The sequence below is a fragment of the Aotus nancymaae genome, unplaced genomic scaffold (assembly GCF_030222135.1).
Source record: "Aotus nancymaae isolate 86718 unplaced genomic scaffold, 86718_ANA_hifiasm-v0.15.2.pri h1tg000059l, whole genome shotgun sequence".
NCBI lineage: Eukaryota > Metazoa > Chordata > Mammalia > Primates > Aotidae > Aotus > Aotus nancymaae.
This window is the reverse complement of record NW_026988473.1, coordinates 21,670,787-21,689,265: the sequence shown is the minus strand read 5'-3', so window position 1 is coordinate 21,689,265 and position 18,479 is coordinate 21,670,787.

Here is an 18,479-nt window from a genome sequence, read left to right as displayed (position 1 = left end):
CTTACATACCTATGATCTGGAAGCCCCCTCCTCACTTCAAGTTTTCTCACCTCTCTGGACCCAACCAATGTTCATCTTACATATGTTGATTGATGTCTTGTGTCTCCCTAAATCGTGTAAAACCAAACTGTGCTCTGACCACCTTGGACACATATTGTCAGGACCTTCTGGGGCTGTGTCATGGGCGCACGTCCTCAACCCTAGCAAAATAAACTTTCTAAATTAACTAAGACCTATCTCAGATATTTGGGGTTCATAGGGTCAATCTCTGCTGTCATACTTAGCCCCGTCAACCATTAATCTACTTTGTCTTTACAGATTTTTCTTGCCCGAGCATTTCACATAAACAGGATTATAGAATATGTAGTCTTTTGTGTCCAACTTCTTAATTTAGCATGTCTTGGGGACTCATTGATTTAGAGCATATACTTTTTATGACTAAATAGTATTCCATTTTATAGATAAAACATATTTGGTTTATCCATACACCAATTGATGAACACTTGGATTATTTTTAGTTTGGGGCTAACATTGCTATGAGCAGTCACATACAAAAAATTGTGTGGTATAATTTATCTTGAATAGATTCCTAGGATTAGTATTATGAGGCCATATAGTACATTTAATTTTAACTTTTAAAAAATTGCTATTTTCCAAAGTGACATTACGTTGCATTTCCCTCTGCACTTATGGAGGGTTCTAGTTTGTCTACATTTTTATTAACATTTGTTACTCTCTTTTTATTATAACCATTCTTGTGAGCATGAAGCATTATTTCATTGCAATATTAATGATTAAGAATGTTGATCATTTTTGCTGGTATATTTACTGACCACCTATGCTTTCTTTGGTACAATGTCTACTCAAATCTCTTACAGACTGAATGTTTATATCTTCCAAAATTCATAGATTGAAATCATAACCCAGATGTGATGGTATTAGTAAGTGAGGTCTTCAGGAGATAATTAGATCATGAGGATGAAACCCTCATGAATGGAATTAGTTCCATTATAAAAAAGATCCCAGGGAGCTCTCGAATTCTGTTTCTGCCAAAGAATACAATGACAAGTTGGCAGTCTTTGACCCAGAAAAGGACCTTCACAAGAACTCAACCATGTTGGCATCCTGATCTCAGACTTCTAACCTTCAGTATTGCAAGAAATACATTTCTGTTGTGTATATACCCCCCAGTCTATGGAACTTTGCTATATCTTCCTAAACTAAGACAAAATCTTTGTTTATTTTTAACTGGGTTGTTTTGTTTTTTCATTATTGGGTTGTAAGAGGAGTTTATATAGACAGGATATAAGTCGTTTATCAGAGATATAACACATAAATATTTTCTGCCAGTCTATGGCTTGTCTTTTGTGTTCTTAATAGTTACTTTTCAAGTGCCAAAGGTTTTTAATGTTGATGGAATCCAAATATTTATTGTATAAATTTTGTGGATCATGCTTTTGGTGTCATGTATGCAAACTTTTTGCTTAACACAATCCAGATTTACCCTCATGTTGATTCTATAAGACTTACAGTTTTAGCACTTACATTTACATATGTACTAAATCTTATTTAATATTGGTGAATAGTATGAGGTACCTCCAAATTTATCTTTTTTTATCTCCAATTTCCTCAGCACAATTTGCTTAAAAGTACATACTTTTCTCATTAAGTTGATTTGTCCTCATCATCAAAAATCAATTGACCTTAAGCATAAGGCTTTGTTTTGTATTTATTTATTTATTTTATTTATTTTTTTGAGATAGAGTCTCACTCTGTCACTCAGGCTGGAGTGCAGTGGCATGATCTTGGCTCATTGCAACTTCCACCTCCTAAGTTCAATCAATTTGCCTGCCTCAGCCTCCCAAGTAGCTGGGATTACAGGCATGTGCCACCATACCCAGCTAATTTTTTGTATTTTTTTTAGTAGAGACAGGGTTTCATCATGCTGGACAAGCTGGTCTTGAACTCCTGACCTGGTGATCTGCCCACCTCAGCCTCTCAAAGTGTCGGATTACAGACGTAAGCCACTGCACCTGGCCCATTTTTTATTTTTAATTCTGTTCCATTTTTATATATATGATGATTCTCAGGCAAGTACAATGTTGTTTTGATTACTAAGACAACACTGTACTTTATACTAAGTTCTGATCTTAGGAAGTATAGGTCATCCAACTTTGTTCTTTTTCCTCAAAATTCTTTTGACTACTCTTAATCTTATCTATTTATATGTAAATTTTAGATCTGCTTGTTGATCTCTGCAAAAAAAAAATCTAGAATTTTTATAGGAATTACATTGAATGTGTATATCAATTTGGAGAGAATTACCACTTTAATAATATTGAGTATTCAACTCCATGAAGATAGAATGCCTCCTACTAATTTATATATTTCATTTCTTTCATCAATGTTGTGAAGGTTTCAGTGCAGCTCTTGAAATTTTGTTAAAATGATTGTGAAGCATCTATTTCTTATACTATTACGATTGGAATAATTTTCATTATTTCATACTTTTGGTGTGTGTGTTAATATATAGAAACATTAGACTTTTATCCTGTGACCTTGTTGAACTTATTACATTTGAGGTAGGCGTGTGTGTGTGTGTTTTCTATGGTATTCCTTAAGATTTTATACATAGAGCATTATATTATTGGAGATTAAAGATAGTTTTGCTTCTTTTTGTCAATCTGATGACTCTTTTTCTCTTTCCCTTACTGCACTAGCAGCATAATAGTGAATAGTAATGACACAAACATACCCCTTTGATTTGTCCTGATTTTAGAGGATAATCATCCAGTCATTCACCCCATGTTTAGCATTTTTCTATTTCTCTTCTACATATCTCATGATTTTTTTTCCTTTTTCTCTTTTACTTTTTGTGTCTGTTTGTTAAATAGATAGTATACAGTATACCCTTAAAATGTATTTATTTTTTTGCCTGGTTGTTCTAAGGATTGAAATGTGCCTTTTAATATACCACAAGCTATCAAGAAATGTGGGTGTTCATGGGGAGAAATAGTGAATTTTAACTATGTTAATGTCACAAAAATGTGTTCATTCATTCATCAAGCTGCTGTTAAATCTCACCCATTCATCTCATTTTGGTAAGTGGAATAAACTAGTTTTCCTATGAGTGCACCTCTGTGAGGGCATAAATTAAAAGATAAGCAATTTCATGGAAGCTTGGTGTTTGATATAAATACAGTAATGTCTTCCTCCTTGTTCTCAGTGCAAAGTTCTCTGTCCCCATCCCCATCCCCAAAACGTATTGCAAAAATAAAAAACTGCTTTCAAATGTCTGCAGAGTTTGGCATGGTTCCAGCGCTGAAGGAGATATCCTTGAGAATGTTAAGTCCAGTGGTATCTGGCACTGGCATCAACTGTGAACCAATACATCTTTTAAAACCTTTCTAAATATCAGGCACCAAGTTACCAGCTATAAATATGTTATTACACTTTTGCAGTAGACAAAACTGTTATTATTCTATGATTGATGCAAATGAGTCCTCACTAATATAGTTCTTTTCTATGATTTCAGCACAGAACTAAGGGCTTTTTATTACCCACTTTCAGAGCATGCAAGTACATCTTCCTGAGGTTCATCTCCCAAGGGCAGATTATATCCTTGATGGATGAACCTTTGGCCAGCAAGTAGTCAGGGAACAGTTGTTTTGGGCTTATATATGGAGCATGCATGGGCTCTGATTTTTACCTGTGTATATCTGAGGTCTCTTGTGCTAACCAAATGAGCTGGCAGTGGAAAGAGATGGTTATGGGCTGAGGACAGCAGACTAGGAACCAGCTACCTCTGCTTGTTCAGAACTTTAACAAGTTCAGAATTTTAAATCTTAAATTGGACTTTCAAGTCATTATGAACATATTTAGGTAAGAATAAAAAACACATTTTATTGAACAGTATGTTAGCTTGCCTTATACCTTTTACATATTCAGACATATTGTATGATCTACTTTATATATACATTTTTGATTGTGGCCAGCAATTGTCTGGAATGGGATGAGATATTAATGTCACCTCTATACAAGCGAGAAAACCTGAGACTAAAAGAAGTTAACTAATTTGGCTAAGGTTACAAAGTCATAAATATAAGCTGATCTGATTCCAAAAGACACATAAAAACTACTATGTTATTATTTTTCCCACTATATTGTAAGATCATGCTGCTAATATTTGGGGAAACTTAAGTTCAGTTTTATTGATTTCAAAGTCTGTAAACTTTCAGTGAATCTACCCTAACATAATGGAGTCCAAGGAATATAAAACACAAGCTTAAGATGAACAGAAATAGTCTTTCTTTTTTACTCTGTATTCTCACACCTCCAAGTAGGTGTCTACAAGGACATAGTAGTCACTCAATAAACATTTGTTGCTTTCAATCCCTTTCAATCCCTTCATTTATTAAATGAAGGAATTTAATAAATCTAAGCTGGCATTTACAGATGCATTAGCATGGACTCATGTATGATATATGACTGTAATCTACCACTGATCTTGTACCTCAAGAATAGAGAACTATAACAGTGTGAAAAAACTCTGATTAACTATTTATTCTGGATGTGAAGGAATAACTTGCTTCTCTGAGGTCACAATATTCCACTTCTTTCTACAAGCTGATTTATTTTTTAAAATAAAAAAAATGGAGAGGATAGGAGAGAAAGAAAAAGAAGGGAAAAAGAAAGAAAAAAAATGTTTCCCATTTCAATGTAGGCTTTTATCTTTAAAAGGAAAAGAGTGGTGTTTTGTCTTCAAATCTGTAAAAGCAACCTATAAAAACAAAACAAAACAAAAACCCAAAATAAAATGTAAGGATCAATGGATCATTCAGCAATGCAATACCATCTTTGCATGACATACCTCCCTGGGTGAGTCAGCAAAAGGCCAAATTAGCAACTCAACTAATTATGAATTTTTCATGTAAATGGATCATAAACTGAGATTTAAGAGTTGTAAAGGAGCCGGTGCTACAAACTGCCAAAGGGATATGATCTGCTATGGGAGGTGCATTGCAGAGGCAGGCTCTTACTTCAGAGAACAAGCACCTGGAGACAGGAGTCATAAACTGTGTCAGGAAAATAAATTTAAATCCTGAAAAAGATCAGCATGTCTACAGATAAAAACCTCCACTCACACAGGGAGCACACCTTTGGAAGGGTCAAATTGAGGGCTAGCGCTATGGTTGGTGCACCCACAATGGCTAGTGATAAATGATGCTTGAGCTTGGCTCATTCCAGTGTTGGTGGGGCTGATTTAATACAGAAAGTTACATCAGTTGTAAAATGAGACTTTACCAGCAGCACAGCATTAATAATCCTTTGTTTTTTATGCAGGAGAATTGTATTCTCTTTACTATGGGCTTAAAAATCTCCTCTAGGATTTCTGTTGCTTAAGTGTCTCTTGCTAACAGGAGCTTGGTTAAATTGCTGATAAGAACAGAGAAGAGAGGTTGTAAATTGCGGACTTCCCAACTCCTGGAGCTACTCAAGAATCTTGTACAGTTGAGGGACATTAATATCTCATACAACCCTACTGCAGTCTTGAAAAATAATAATATATATTTTAAAAACTCATTCCTCTCCACCACATTTCCAGCTGTATTTTATCTCAAATAAAAATATTTTCACCTCTCGTTTTCTTTATGACCTTGGTGCCTTTACCTCTCCAGGAAGGATAATCTTTTACCGCTGTCAGCTTTGGTTCTTACCTTTGATGATTTCTGGGCTTTTCTGGGACAATAAATACTCCTGAATGACACTGGATTCTTCATATTCTTGCTCCTGTTTCAAGAAGCAGTCTCAGCTCTCTGCAGGCACCAAGTATTCTAATGGGACAACCAAGAAAACAGGTAAGAACAAAGAAACACAGTCCAGGACTACTGACCTGGATTTAAGGAGTGTTATTTAAAGTCTAGTGAAAGACCATTGTCTGGGCAGGCATGCAAATGAGAAGCAGCAGGAAGCATTCTTGAGACCAAATCTCCCTTTACAATGCCTGTGTCTAGACTGAACAACCACATAAGAATTAAATGTGGAACTTAAATGTTAGGGAACCAGATGCTTCATATTGATGATATTTACCAAAGTAATTGCTCACTTTTGAATATCCCTGGAGGGTGGGAGGGCTAGTAGTTAATTTAAATATATAATCTAATTAGTTACTGTGACAAGAAATAAAAAACTTTGAATAACCCAGGAAAAAAGTATCCAAATTTTAAAAGCAATTTATTTATTCATTTCTAACATCCCCTCCAGATTTTCTGGGGTTGACATAATCTTGTACTCATTCAACATCCATTCAACAAATAGTTATTGAATGCCAACTGCACATCAGTCAATGAGCTAGGCACTTGGGAATGAGAGAAGAAACAATCTAGCCACTGACCTCAGCCAAGGCATAATCTAAAGGGAAAAGCATATCCGGTACTGAAGAGAGGTAAAGACAATGTATAACCCCCAAGAAATAGTTTATGACTCTGCCCAGAATACCTAGTTGCATTTGAGCTAAATCTTAACTGATGAATAGGATGAAAACTCAACATCGTTTAGGAAATGCCTTAGAAAGAATAACTAATGCAAAGGCAAAGAGTAACATATTTGGAGAAGAAGTTCAAAATTTATGGATTACAGAATTTAAGACAGAAAAACAAGAAATTAGAGAAGTAAATTATGGCTGGATTTTTAAGGGAACTTGTATGTTAAACTATATTTCCAAACTTGTTTTTGCAGTTAGTTATAGTTAGGTGTATTTGGCTGCTAGGTCAGTCACAACAAAGTACCACAAACTGGGTGACTTAAACAACAGAAATATACTGACACAGTTCTAAAGGCTGGAAGTTCAAAATCAAGGTCCTGGCAGAGTTAGTTCCTCCCAAGGGCTTGTAGGGTAGGATCTATTTCAAGCTTCTCTCACTTGTCTTGTAGAGGGCCATTTTCTCTCTGTCTCTTCATATTGTCTTCCTTCTATATGTGTCTCTGAGTTCAAATTGCCTTTTTATTCTTAAATAAGAACTCCAGTTATATTGGGTTAGAGCCCACCCTAATAACCTCACTTTGATTACCTGCATGAAAGTCATATTCTAAGATACTAGGAGTTCAGATTTCAATATATATATTGGTGGGGTTCTGGGGTAGGCAGTGGCAGAGAATTCAACTTATAATACCAAGTGACTGAATTCTACATAATGAATTATAGGGAGAGAGGAGTCATATAAACGCTCTTTACATCTGGCTCATTAAAAACCTTCCTGATGTAGGTGTAAGCCTCCAGGCTCTTACCTCTTTCTGCCACCTTGAGAAAAATAAGCACAGTAACTATGGAAGCCACCAGCTAAAGCTGCAACACTACAAGATAGAAGATAACTGGGATCTTGAATCACTCTTGAAATGAGACTTGCCAGCGTGCCAGGATTATATATCTTGGATATTACACAGCAAGAAATAAATATGCACTGCATTTGAGCCATGGTACATATTGAATTTGAGCCATGGTACATACTGAATTTGTTCAGCAACTAGGAAACAACTTTATAAAACTTGTCAAGTGGTCTTAGGCTGACAGCATACAACACGCACATGCACATGTGCAGGCAACACACAGAAATGCTTAAAAACTGAGTTATCTATCTTAAAACAAAAGTCAGAATGTACACGTTCCTCTGTTAAGGAGGAAATGCCTTATTTGCCTCAATTTATAAGACATAACAGGCCTAAGACACTGAGTTAATTCTCCAGTAAAGCAGCCACAAGAGTTCTCAAAATCTTTGGGAAAAGTGTCTAAAAAGCCTCATCTATGGGGATCCCTAGGTGATCATCCAAATTCTTCAGCTATCTTAGACATTAAACTGTATCGTCAGCTATACATTGACTTTCAAGATAAATTTATAAAACTCATTTTAAGAGAGACATAAGTAAACTATTTCCAGTATTATTTTATGGAACTAACATTGTTTAAGGCCTTATAGCTAGAAACAAATTCTAAATAATTTAAAAATATGCATATTTCAAGTTACTTTCTCACCAGTTAATGTTTAAAGTTGTGATAGAAAACATATAAAGTAATATTTATATATTATATAAAGTTAAAAGTTTGAATCCACCTGAAGTTAAATGAGACTAAAAAACACAGGTTGGAGAAATATTTCACCAGATTTGTTGATACTGTGAGTCATGTAAGCTTTTAAATTTGAATTATAATGCAAAAATTTGGAGATAAAATATCCTGTGCAATTGATTAACTACAGGATATTAGCTCTAGGCCACTCCAATTCCTTTCAAAGAGTTGGTTTCTAAATTCCAATTATCTGCTGATGTCTGTACTAAATTTGATAGCCAAGAGATTTGTATCTTGCACATTTAGTGAGATACAATAGCAGTATGCACTTGTCAATGACTCATATTTATCAGTTATCACCTGTATTAACAAAGATAGGGAACAGATCTTAAAAGTTAAGCTATAGAATCTTAATTCCAGAGATAAAATTAGAATTTGTACTTTAGTAAAAATGCACAGTAAGAGAACTGCATAATTGCTTGGAGAACTTTATTAATAACCGAACGCTCAAGTGAGCTGAGCAACTTTATTATTACAATGTTCTATGCCAAAATGAGTCTGTTCATATATTTGCCAATTTCATTTTGCCCAACAGTTCACTGAGTTCAACTGCTGAGTTGTTTCATTTTACTGAAATCTTTAGAACATTGCCAAAATAACAAAAATAACTAATGAATGAAGTCACACTAGGAATATTTGGGGACAATCAGATTATTTTTCCCCTTGATTTCTTCTTACCTTCTAGAACACCTTGGTTTAATAAAAATCTGTGTGATATGTATTCATCTCCCCTAGAGTTAATGTCTTTATTCATTTGATTAACAAATTCTTAGTGAGCATTTACTATGTGCTTATTCTAGTGAAACATGTAGAATATAAGCATGAGTAACCAGGCACAGTTTTTATTTTCAGGTAGCAAATATTCTAAAGGAAACAGATAATTAAACACTAATAATAATGCAGCTTAATATGAGTACAGCTTTAAATTCATGACTGATTTCAGATCTTTTGAGTTTGTAATGGATTCCAGAATAAGATCTACACTGCTTTTACTTTCCTTATCAGATAATGTAGCAGTAGTATAATTACATATATTGCTTAGAAATATTAAAATAAATGTGTTGCTAAGTACAAAGTGTTTCTACATCACTTTGTCAACCACAATTTAGAATAACAGACATCAGGGAGTGTCATGAAAACTAAATTCAAGTCAAGGCTTTTTACGCTGCATATCCTTGAGGAGAAAACTAGATCTTGTGCGTCTTATTTTATTATCTTTTAAATAGTACTGTGCTAGCAGAATCATAAAACCATGGCAAAAAAGTATTTTTTATGGTAATTAAAGAAAATGTTCTTCACCAAATAAGGCATTAGAAAAATAGATATTTTGGCAAATGTCATAAACACATTAACTACTGTTTATACAAAATTATCCCATTTTCCTGGACTAATTATAGTATTTACATAGTGCTAACAACTCATTCACCTATAAAGGCTTCTTCTCCTGTCCACCTATAGAGGACAGGGAAAATAAAAAGATGAACAAATCAAGGACAAAGGAATTGAATCGTTACATGATTCAACTATTCAATAATAGTATCTGATTTTCCATTCCCAGTCACCTTGGTGGTAAGTAGAGTTGCTTAAGTTTATTTAGCGTTCAATAATATAGTCACAAAGTATATTAGAAATTTCACATAGCACAACTTCCTTTGCATTGGTTTTTGGCTTTGACATCATACATAAGAGCACAAGAAAGAAAATACAGTTAAGTTTATTTCTCTTCATGTAGCTGTTTTAAACAAAAGTGGAGGAAATTTTCAAGACTGTATTAGAGAAATTTATATCAGTACTGAAAAAAAATCTCAAATTATACAATGTAAAACATAGTCTCTATCTGCTGTTGTGTATATTTTCAAATGGTGTTAAAAGGAAATAGGAAAGAAATAAAACTGATAACCCAGTTGTTTGGTGACATATGCAAAAATAACATATGCCAGGTCTTCATACAAGACACTATAAAAAGAAAAGCACTTCACAAAACTAAATGTTTCCAAAACTCAGATCAGCTGAGAAATTAAATGGAATCAGTTAATTTGAATTTAAGTAGTCATGACCCCTAAGTATGATATTGGCTGCATTTCAATTATATTTTTTAAAAAACTAAACTACTTAGTCATCTGGGAGAACAATAATGTTTCCTTGGTTCTCAGGGTTTAACAATTTGTGAATGTAGTTGTCATCAATGACAATCATTTAAAAATATATGTTTCTTGGCTGGGCGTGGTGGCTCATACCTGTAATCTCAGCACTTTGGGAGGCCCAGGCGGGCAGATCACTTGAGGTCAGGAGTTCGAGACCAGCCTAACCAACATGGAGAAACCCCCATCTCTACTAAAAATACAAAATTAGCCAGGTGTGATGGCACATGCCTGTAATACCAGCTACTTGGGAGGCTGAGGCAGGAGAATCACTTGAATCTGGGAAGCCGAGGTTGTAGTGAGCCAAGATTGTGCCATTGCACTCCAGCCTGGGCAACAAAAGCGAAACTCTGTCTCAAAAAAAAAAAAAAAGAAAGAAAAGGGTTTCTTAATTAAAGTTGATAATATTAAAACTCATTTTTTTATTTCAAGATGAAGTATATTTGGCTACCAATGTTACCCAATAATTGTTTTACTACCAAATAAAAATAGCTTGAAAATACAGACATTTCAGCATTGCCATAGAAGTATGTGCTAAGATATTAATAACTCTTCATAAATATATTTGTCTTGAAATATTATAAAGGGCTGTGGTTAAGCTCCTATAGGCATAAAACAAATCACTGACCATTTATTTATCCACTCAGTCTTCTTTTCGCAAATGAGTGATGGCCCTACGTTTAGGCATCTTCTACAACTCTGACATTAAGTTCTTCCATGAAGAGAATGTGATAAATTTGTACAAAACCCATTCAAGGTATTATTGTCTTCATACAAACATTCTTTTATGAGTCCCAAATTATAAGTGCCCTTTTCTGTCCCCTCTCTGAAGTTCTCTCATGTCTTTATTCACAAATATGTACAGAAATTTAGTGCCAAATTTAATTTATAGTCAAATAACTATGAGTAAGTGCCACATAACAAAATCAGACAAAAGTTTTTTTGTAGTAGACACAGTTAATCCCTTATAACCTAACATATATTATAATACAAAAAATGAAAGTAGTATAAATTAGTTTATTCATTTAGCACATAAATACTGAGAACTGACTACATTCACCCCAGGCGCAGAGACCACAGTGGTAAAAAAGATACCTTTGCCCTCATGTAGTATGTGTATGCATGTATGTGTATATGTGTAAACAGAAGGAATTATTTAAATATCATATACATATACACACATATACTACACACAAATATAAAGTGATTTCTATTTATAATCACAAATAAATTCAAATAAATCTAATATTGTTTGATCCTTCTATTATACTCTTATTCCCGCATTCTCTCTTCTAAATATTTTATGAATGTCTTAATTGTGATAGTCTTAGATAATGTAGAGAAAAGGCAGTGCAAAAATGAAACAGACAAGGTCCTTGTCTTCAGAGAACTTATAAGTGTCTCAGAATGTTGGCTTATTTGCAGTAGAAACTTTGAAGGAGTTTGTACCTAAAAGCCTTAATGGGAATAAACCACTAAATGACAGAGAGTGAATCATACATTAGTGTAAGGCAGCAGCACCAACCCAGCAGAGCAAAGTGACAGTAACATTTCCATTCCACACATGCTGTCCCTAAATCCCATTCTCCATCAAAAAAAAACAGGTTTCTTTTGACTAGGATGGACTTATAATCTCGAGAAACATAATTAGTTTGTCTTCTCCTACATGTTCCCTTTCTAAAACATAAAAGAAATTTTTGTATTAAATAGATGGGAATAATTTAAATACTTCAGAATCAAGTTATTAAAATGGCAATTCCAGAAATAATGACCTTGAATAATGTGCCTAAAGTGAACTTGGAGAAGATTTTGTTTTGAGATAATTTCTGCATATGTTCAATCCTATTCTTTCACTTTTGAGTCTTTGGTTGTGTTCTTTAAATTATGTGATTATGTATACTAGTATACATTATTTAGTCACTGGAAATCTGATCTTGAATAAATTAATAGGGCAAAACCCTTTTATTATTGTCCATAATATGACTATAAGAATAGATAAAGCAAGTTTTATGATTACCACTGTATGGATGAGAATATTTCTTTAAACCTAAATACATTTAATGATTTTGACATCATAGTCTCAGCTCTTTTTTCTCTTTCTTCTAACCTTTATCTCTTCTGACAGGTAAATAGCATACATTAAGAAAGGATGCGTTGAAATCAATTTAATCAAGGTAAAGAAAAATCGCTCTGAAAGTGTGATATGTTTTTTAATCCAAATTAATTTTTACCCTTAATGTTTTATGAACCCTTACAAAGAGGATATAAGATGAGACAAATTTGATAAAGATTGATGTTTCAGCAATAATAATACATATTTATTGAGAATATATTATATATTGTACAAGTTACTATAAAACTTCATCCGATATAACACAATTGCTATAATATAGGTGTTACTTTTACCCACATTTTACAGATGAGAAAATTAAAAGACTAAGAAGTCAAATAACATTAAATGGTTATGTAACTTGTAGGTGGCAAAGCCAGGGCTCTAATCTAGGGTCATTCTTGTAATTAGTACTACATCTCCACTCTTCTCTAATGTCATTATATTGTTTTTATTTCAGCTTTAATATGGACAACATTTTCTGGAAAACAGTTCCAATGAGTATAGAAATCACAATGGGGAATTTGTCATATTTTTCTATTTTCTCACTTGTACAATCTAACATTTCCTAGGTAATTTTTTTTTTTTTTCTGAAATTGAGATGTGTTGTGGCTAACATTAGCAGTCTCCTCATTAAAGAGATTCCAGGTGATTTAGATAAGTTGCTTACAATTTGCATTTACCTTCGGGAAAATTATAGTAATGGTCTCCATGTGTTTTCCATCACCTCACTGCTCAGAGACCCCCTTGTTCAAACACAGACATAGTCATTGGTGAACAAAAAAATATACAAACTGTGAGTCACAGAAAAAGCAAACACAAAACCATAAATTTCTCTTCTTTTGGTTGCCATTTTATAATTCTGTATGTAAATGATCTGATCTCTTCTTGCTACAGTAAGTGACTCACAAGAGTTGATGGGAATATATATGACCAATAAAATTGTTTCTAATGTTATACACAGGTGACAGAAATGTTCTCCAGCTGATCAGAGAGAGAATAATGTTTTTATGTTGCTAAAGGATGAAGCTATTTTCTTCAGCCAGACTGCACATTTATATCAACTGAGGAAAGAAAGAAAAATCTCCTGACCTTTATCAAATTAATACAGAATTAAAATTGAGATGTTTTGATTGACACTTCAATAGAAAAAGCAGTGTAAGTTCTGAAATACAGTATTAAGAACTTGAAAACAGGATTCTAAGACATTTACTACTAAAGAAGAGGGCAGTGGGGATATAACATTAACACAGATTATTCTTAAACAAAGAAATTAGAAACAAAATTTCTCAGCTGGACAGCAAGAAAAACAAGAGCTTGAGATCCTTCTGGCAGCACCTGCAGTTCACTGATGACAGTATATTGTATAAATGCATGGCTACCCAGGTATCCCTGAAGAGAATTAAAAGAAATGTCATTGACTTTTTCATCTTAAGTGTATTAATATATGTTACAGCAATAATGGAACATAGACTGTTGGGGCTGATCATCTATTTTTAAGAAGCCTTATTTTATAGTTAAGGTAGTTAAAAATGCAATAGGGGAGCTGAAACTTTCCCAAAATTATACCATGAATGAGCTACAGAACCAGTGGTGATCTGATATGGTTTGACTGTGGCCCCACTCAAATCTCATCTTCAATTCCCACGTGTTGTGGGAGGGATCTGGTGGGAGGTGATAGAATCACGGGGGGATGTCTTTCCCATCCTGTTCTTGTGATAATGAGTCTCAGGAGAGCTGATGGTTTTAAGAAGGGGAGTTTCCCTGCACAAGCGCTCTTATTTCATTTGCTGCCATGTGAGAAGTGTCTTTCACTTTTCACCATGATTGTGAGGTCTCCTCAGTCACATCAAACTGTAAGTCCAATAAACCTCTTTCTTTTGTAAATTGCCTGGTCAGGGTTACGTCTTTATTAGGAGCATGAAAATGAAGTAATACATGATCTGATTCAACTTTTTTTATTTTTATAAAAAGGTATCTCACAAAAGGTATTCTAATGGAGCATGAACTCTAAGTAATACCTTACAGAGTCAGTCTCAACACCTATTGTCACAGATTCATTGCTTATTGTCAAAATCCTCAACCCTTAGAACTAAAATTCTTCAAATTATTCATGACCAGGGGAAAGGCTGTGCTGTTTTGAAGTTGTTGGGCACACTGTAAACTGTGAAGCAAGCTACATTTCAATGGAGTCTAGGTCCATAAGTCTCAAAGGGTTGTCCGTGAAACAGCAGCATCAGCATCACTTGGGAGCTTGTTAAAAATGCAGATTCTTGGGTTCTAATCTAGACACTTTGGGGATGGCTCCTAACAATTTGTTTTGGATCTAGTTCACACCAAAGTTTGAAAACCACTGGTCAAAAAGGAAAGCCCTTTTCAAAAGCACTATTTTGAAGATAAAATATAAAATTGCAATCTTCGTTGTGCCCCTAAACAACTGTGTTACTTTGAGAAATTTACTTAACTTCCTTATGATTCATTTTCCCCATTTGCAAAATACATTACTTATTTCATGTGGTTCATGTGACGTTGGAATGAGATAAAGCATAGAGAAATACTTAAAGGCTATTGGGCTTTAAACAAGTGATTCTCAACTGTGGGGGTTTTAGTCTCCAAAGAACATTTTGTAATGTCTGAATATATTTTTGATAGTCACAACTAGTTGAAGAGGTTTCTACTGACATCTGGTGAGTAGACAAGGATGTTACCAAAATCCTGTAATGAACGGCATAGCTCCCCACCACAAAGAATTATCTGGTTCACATATCAATAGTGCTATGTTTCAGAAATTCTGCACTAAACTAACTTATTGAAATTTATTTTTATTATCCAATTTGCCATCACTTCTACCTCTTCCATTTTTCTCTGATTTATAAATAATAGCACAGATACTAACAATGCTAATTCATATTTTTGAAAATATATAATGCATGTCAAAAATGCAGGTGAGATGCAGATAAAAGGATTTATTTTTTATAATATCTAATCTTTGGGGATTGTTGATAGAAGATAATAAAAAAGTTTCTTTCATCGCATGTTTAAAATGTACATTTTTCTCATGTGAAAAGAGATTAAAATAATTTGAAGAGCTTGCTTCAGTTCAGCTCACTCAATAATTTTATCCCTCTACCTTGCTTATAAATCTCTGGCCCTAGCAAACACAGTGATAACTGAAATAGAAGCAATCTCACTGCCACCTTTTCTATATCTTCACATCGTTAGCTATCCTCCTGCAACTTTAAGTATTATTCAAGATCACCATGCATTAGAGACATCCAAGGCAGACTAACACAGTAAAAGAGAGAAATAGTTTATCAGCTTCTTTGTAGGTTAGATGAAAAGAATAACATTTTTTCCTTCCCATTCTTTTCAACCTACACTTGGATGGCAAACACCATACAATTACTACAGGAGGAATGAATCATCTAATGGTAACTCACCACCATACTGCTTATATGATAAAAGAGTGTAGGTGATTAATGATGTCCAGATGATAAATTATGTGATTATTTTCCACATTTGTTATAGAATCATGTACAGAATTAAAAAAAAAAAAACACCATGAAGAAACATCTTCTAACAGCAGGCAGTAGAGCTTTACTTATGTAGGAGGGGGTACAATTTGGTCCTAAATTTGCCAGAAATTCAGATTGTTTGATGGTTTCTGACAAGCTGGCATGGAAGGCCTGCCTTATCCAGTTCACCTAAGAAAGTGAGGAACTTCCAACTTTTTAAAAAAGTCTATCATAAAGGAAAAAAGGCATATGATTCTGAGCACAGCAAGGTGTCACTCAGAAGTTCATTCATCTACCTCTCAGGAAACCATGAAATGGAATGAAAACCTCTAGATTTGAATATTAGTTTTCAAGGCAGTTCTACTTTTATTCCTAATGAAGTGGTCCATGAAAACATAAAGAGGCCTCTTTCTGCAACCTCACCATAAATCATGGTTTAACTTTAGCAGTTAAAGAACTCAGTTAACAGTATCCATAAGAAGAAGTAGGCAGGTTCAAAAATGTGTCAAAAAGGAGTACCAATACTCAGCCAAAATAAATTTCTTGAAAGATGCAGATGTACCCATCGGTCATTATGGGTGACCATACCAGAAGCATCCATCTGAAGAACCAGGGTCCCAAACACAAATTGTCACTAGCAGGAGTGAGAGGCCAGCTGAAGCCTCCCAGTCTAGCACACTCATGGTTAGTAACCAAATATATAAAAGAGAGAGCTTGAATTATATAATAGTTAAAATCGTAATAGATAATAATGCTTAGCAAGTGCTTACATTGGTAGTAAAGTACTAGAATCTCTCTAATCTTTGCAACCATTTTTAAATCTATGTTAAATAACCTCAGTTTAGAGATAAGAAATTTAGGGTAAATAACTTGTTATTGACAAATTTCTCCAACTTTATGTTGATTTTCTTAAAAAAAAATTCTACCTTATTTTTCAGCCATTTAATACCAATACCTTGGAAATTTTTGCTCACACTTTCTAATGAAATTCTTTGGTACCGGGCACTGAGCAGTTTCACTGTCCATTCAAAGCCATCTCTTTCAATTTGAGTGAAAATTCGATCTTCGAATTTTCTACAGCCATGGATGGCAGTAAAGAGCCCTCGCTTCTTTAAACTCTCCCTTGCATTATTCTCCTTCTTTCTCAAAGTTTCCAGATGAGTGCTTAGTTGGGTTCTCCACAGCTTTCTATTCTCCCAATTGCCAAATAATTGTAGGACTACCTAAGCTCCAGCCTGTGCTTCTCCTTTTATGCCTCCATTAGATTGTCCCTTTTGATTTCAAATAGAATTTCTGCAGTAATGGTTTTTAAATCTAACTCTTCAGGCCCAATATTTTCGTTTTGGCTCCAGATACATCTTTTCAATTTGCACCTCAATATTTTTACATGATGACAATACCTCGATGTTAACATACTAAATAAGTACTTTTATTACTTTTCCTATCCCCCATCTCATTGGACTAATATTCTCCTCCTTCTCCTATTTTTTTATCATTTTTGATTAATGAGATCATTAAATACATTTTTGATTAATGAGATCATTAAAGTGATATTTGATACTCTTCTCTCAAAATTCCATCAGTAAGTGGTCATTCTAACTGATCTTCAAAGATGTACTTTCTGACTACTAGCATTAGAGATACAAGGTGTCAGGTAAAAAGAAATAGAAAAATTTTAAAGTAAGCTCAAGCCCATGCAGTATGCTGAGTTGCATGTTACAATGGCCTCAAATGGCCAGCTAAAGAGTTAGGCTTCTATTCTGTGTGCAAAGGGATCTCCTCATACTTCTAACCAATTTGTTTGTAACTCACCTTACCATATTTACTATATTTTGCCAATATTTGTTAGTGTTCAAGTTTTATCTTCTCTATTATTTTTAATATTCTCAAAAGCAAAACATTTGAATTTCCTTCTGTTTATTTTGTATCATCTCTAGCCTCAGTGTGGGCATTCCACTTACTGGAGGTCATAAAATATTTGCTCAATTGAATGGGCCTACACAGCCAAAGCAGAAACAATAAAAAGAATGAAAATGTTTGTTTGGAAGTTGGTAGCAAAGTGATAATTTATTGAATATTAGCTTGCTTAGGATGTACATACAGAGGAAAAATGAGGTCAGGACAGTTACTGTATAATTGTTTGGTGATATTCATCTAATTTAAAATCCAGTGAAGACAAATTAATACTCAAACATTGCTTCTCTTCAATCATGCACAATTTTTGGATCTGGGCCAGTAGGGAAAATGGCCCACAATTCTCCAACCTCTGCTTACAGATTATTTCTTATATCTTTTATGGGAATAAATTAATACATTAGTAATCTTAAGTAATGTAAAAATTACAGGCATAGCTTTAAATAGCTCTTTTGCCAAGTTTATATATAAGAGCAAGGGAGAAAATCTTTAAAACTTGATCCAAATTCAAAAATTATGGCAATAATTTGTAAAAGGTTTAATGAAGAGACAAGTAGACAGCTTAGTCCTGGGCCACATACAAAAGAGCTCTTCTTAATAACGTCTTTTGGTCATGGTGATCAAACGGAACTCAATACTTATCTCCCTGCTCCTGAGACTGCCAGGATTTTCTTTCA